Raw genomic sequence first — 4,711 nt, forward strand, 5'->3', positions numbered from 1 at the left:
AAAGCATCTTGTAGGTTGGTATTCAACAGCATTGAAATAAGATTTATACACAGCTCACATATTAATAAGATATTTACAGATAAATATAAATGTTATAGAAACACCATGCCTCTTCCTTTTTCCTGCTAAAGCAACTAGGTTATTGAAGTTATTAAAGTCATAAGAATACAGTTATGGCCAGGCACAGTGTCTCATGCCTGTAATCCCAGCACTTTAGGAGGCCAAGGAGGATCGATCACTTGGGGTCAGTAGTTCGAGACCAGCCTGGCCAACATGGTGAAACACCATCTCCACTGAAAAATACAAAAATTAGCCAGGCATGGTGGCACATACCTATAATTTCAGCTACTCAGGAGACTGGAGCAGGAGAATTGCTTGAACCTAAGAGACACAGGTTGCAGTGAGCCGACATCACACCACTGCACTCCATCCAGCCTGGGCAACAGAGTGAAACTCTGTTTAAGGGAAAAAAAAAAAAAAGAATAGACAATTATATTATGGGCAATGTTAAATTTCAAATGATTAAATTACATTACAAAATACTGACTTTAAAAATGTTAGTATTATTAATAACATTATTAACAAAAAATAAGTACAGAGGTGTTTGAAGAAATAGATTTGAACCTGAACTCTCAACACAGAAAATCATGACAGTGTTGAAACAGAAATTATTTGAATACTTATTACCTGAAAAATACTTTTTTCAATAGCATATTTTTTCTTAATATTATTTTTAATCTACAAATTACAGTTGTCTACATTTATGGGGTACCTCGTGATGTTTTGATATATATATTCCATATATACAATGAGAAATAATTAAATCAAACTGATTAACATAACTATCACCTCACTCATCATTTTTTTGTGGTGAAACATTTGGAATATCTTAGTTATTTTGAGATTTGAATGGATTATTGTTGGCTATTATCACTATGCTGTGCAATAGATCTCAAAATTTACACCTCCTGGTTGGGCTTGGTGGCTCACACCTGTAATCCCAGCGCCTTAAGAGGCCGAGTTGGGTCCAGGAGTTCAAGAGGTCAAGGCCACTCTGGGCAACATAGTGAGACCCTCTCTCTACAAAAAATAATCATAATTTTAAAATAGCCGGGCATGGTGACATGTGCCTGTAGTCCCAGCTACTTGAAAACTGAGGTGGGAGGATTGTTCAAGCCTGGGAAGTCAAGGCTGCAGTGAGACCTGATCACACCACTGCACTCCAGCCTGGGCACCAGAGCAAGACCCTGTCTCAAAAAAAAGAAGAAAATGTATTCCTTCTGTATAACTGAAATTTTGTACTCTTTGACGAACAAATCCTTGTTCCCTCCCTTCCTGTCCCCAGTCTCTGGTAACCAGCATTCTGCTCTCTACATCTATGAGTACAAGTTTTTTAGGTTCTGCATGTAAGTGAGATTATGCAGAATTTGTCTTCCTGTGCTCAGCTTATTTCACTTAGCAAAATGTCCTCCATGTGCATCCATGTTGCAATGATAATATTTCCTTCTTCTTTAAGGCTGAATAGGGCTTCACTGCATATGTGGGGTGTGTGTGTGTGTGTGTGTGTGTATAAAGTATTTTAACAATACCACATCTGAAACGTATTTTAATAATACCACATCTAAAAAATATTTTAACACCTACCTTCCTAATTGATGTTCTGTAATTAACAGCATAATTTTCTTTATAAATATAAATACATATGTACATACAAATAATTAAATATATTGATACATTGCTTTGAAAACAAAGGTATTAATAATTACTATATAGAGGATAAACACATAAAGAGTAGAATATTGGGCTAGTAATAATAGCTAAATTGTGCTGATCACTTACTGTGTAACAGATACTATTTTAGGACTTTTACATTTAGTCAGGCATGGTGGCTGCCTATAGTCCCAGCTACTTGGGAGACTGAGGTGGAAGGATCACTTGAGCCCAGGTATTCAAAACTGCAGTGAGCTACGATTGCACCACTGTACTCCAGCCTGGGTGACAGAGCGAGACCTTGTCTCTAAAAATAAAACTAAATGTTGACATGCATTATTAATTTGATTTTCACAATAATCCTATAAGATAGGTATTGTTGTTATCCCCATCCTATAGATAAGTCAACTTATGGATAAGTAACTTGTCCAAGGTCACATAATAAATGGTACAACTAATATTTAAACTGAGATTTTGTCTACTTTGCTCCCATCCCTAATAAATATTGATTAATCAAAAGATACACGTCCTGCAAGTCTATTGTAACAGTTACACTTAAGATAATATTTTCCCATCATTTACTTGTTTTATATAAAACAAAAGTGAAGGAAGACTTTTGTTTATTTAATACATTTTTATTTATTTAATACATCTGTTCAGTCGTGCTTTGATAATTAAAATAGTAATAAACATTAACATGAATTTATTAATTTTAAGATGTACAATCTATATTTTAATTGATAGCAACTATTAACTTTTGTCTTTATTCTATTGAATTAACATGTTTATGGTGATCACTATTAAAATGGAAAATTGTTACGGAGAATTTTTTTACTGTAATCAGACAAAATATGTAAAGAAAACCCATGTAGACATTGAGCTCAATACAATACTGGTTCTTCACACACAAAAAAATGTAGGAAGAAGAGATGATACACATTTTAAACCTTTGGATACCTTGCATATGGCAGGAGAAACTCATGTGTTATAGCAGTCTAAGCAGAAAATTGTATCTTAAAATAGTGAAAGATATTCTCTTAATTAAAACTTTCTGCCAGTGAAATAGGCTTTCTTAGAAAGTAATGAACATCAGGACATGGAGATATTTAAGAACAGACTGGATCACCATATTAGTGATATTGTTAAAGGCATGACTGCATTAAGTGTGGAGAGCTGGGTTAGACAACCACCCTTAGATTCTGTGGTAGTAAGAAATTTTTACTACAAACTCCATTTATAATGAAAACAGCTGAAAATTCCAGTTTTCTCACAGGTCAAAGCCAGTGGGAAATGATGCACTATAATAGAAATCGCCTGAATTCCCTGCAGGCATCTTCTGCTTCTTTTCATCCACAATGTTAGCGCTGCAGAGAAATTACACATTTCAGTTTCATCCACTTTGCAATCAGCAACTTATGCTGTGCGTGGGACTTTGGAAAATAATAGGAAACAGGTCGTTCGTGACCTAGTAGTGGCTGGTTCCATGATGATGATTATTGCATTCATCATCTAAATTCTTGTGTGTGAAGAGAGTGGTATTCCAAAAATGTCTTGGGATCTAGTTCTGTGACATGAAAATGTATGTGTTTTTAAAAGTTTATTTAGACCTATAAAACAGTCTTGGAAATAAGATCAACTACAGGCTTGGATGATCATGGATGGGCTCCAACACATCACGGCATGAAAAATAATTTTTATATGGGCTGTGTCTTCCTGTTTTTCTCTCCTTATATCTTTCTTCTCAAATAATTTAATGTTCATAGGTTATCTTCTCTTTGAGTTATTTGAAACTAAAAAAAGAGATTTCTAAAAAATGAAATTAGTGCAATTTGTGCTTTGCCATGTTAACTAGATACTGAATAGCATGAACCCCTGTTTTTTTTTTGTTTGTTTTGAATGTGTCTGTGTAAGATAGGTGCTATGATTTTATGGATCATAGAGAACTGTATGTACTTATGGATAGTATCATTGAAGATCAACCAAGGTATGTTTTCTGTGAACTAAGACTCTATTCAAGCACTGGTTCTCAATGGAGGGGATTTTATTGAACACTGGCAATGTTTGGAAACTTTTTTTAAAACTATTTTTATTGAAGTACAATCAACATAGAAAAAGCTGTACATATTTAATGCATACAACTTGGTGAGTTTGGACATAAGTATATACCCATGAAACCACTGCCACAACCTGCAATCTATTCCATAAGCCTATTCAACTTTCAAAAGTTTCCTCTTACCCTCTTATTTATTACTATTATTATTATTTTCTATGATAAAGATACAACATTAGATCTACCCTCATAGCAAATTTTTGATTACAATACAGTGTTTTTACCTACAGACATCAAGTTATATAGTATATGTCTAGGACTCATTCATCTGTGTAACCAAAATGTTGTACTCTTTGACTAGTATCTTCCCATTTCCCACTCTCCCCAACCCCTGGCCACCATTCCAGTTTCTGCTTCTAGGAGTTTGACTATTTCAGATTCATCATGTAAATGGAATCATGTAGTCCTGTGTCTGGCTCAATTCACTTAGCTTAGTGTCCTTCATGTTCATCCATGTTGTGGTAAATGGCAGGACTTCCTTTCTTTAAGGCTGAATAATATGCCATTTTATGTATATATCACAATTTCTTCATCAGTTAATCTGTTTGTGGACATTTAGGTTGCTTCCATGTCTTGGCTACAGTGAATAATGCTACTGTGAACATGGAGTACACACATCTCTTCAAAACCCTGAATTCAGTTCCTGTGGATATATACTCAGAAGTGAGATTGCTGGATCATATAGTTTTATTTTTAATTTTTCTGTGGCACCTTCATACTGTTTCCCACAGTGGCTGCAGCAATTTAGATTCCTGTCAATAGTGTCTTTTTTCTCCACATTTGTGCCAAAATGTGTCTGCTGTTTTTAAAATAATAGCCATTCTAACAGATGTGAGGTAATAGTTCATAGTGGTTTTGGTTTGCTTTGCATTTCCCTCATGATTACTGATG

The 4,711-nt window shown here is 34.6% G+C and overlaps 1 protein-coding gene across 2 annotated transcripts in view; it reads left to right on the plus strand.

Moving 5' to 3' along the window:
* Positions 1-4,711, plus strand: part of TMTC1 (transmembrane and tetratricopeptide repeat containing 1) — a 710,718-nt gene that overhangs the window by 258,863 nt on the left and 447,144 nt on the right. The window lies entirely within an intron of this gene.

This window comes from Mandrillus leucophaeus, unplaced genomic scaffold (assembly GCF_000951045.1).
Source record: "Mandrillus leucophaeus isolate KB7577 unplaced genomic scaffold, Mleu.le_1.0 Scaffold203, whole genome shotgun sequence".
NCBI lineage: Eukaryota > Metazoa > Chordata > Mammalia > Primates > Cercopithecidae > Mandrillus > Mandrillus leucophaeus.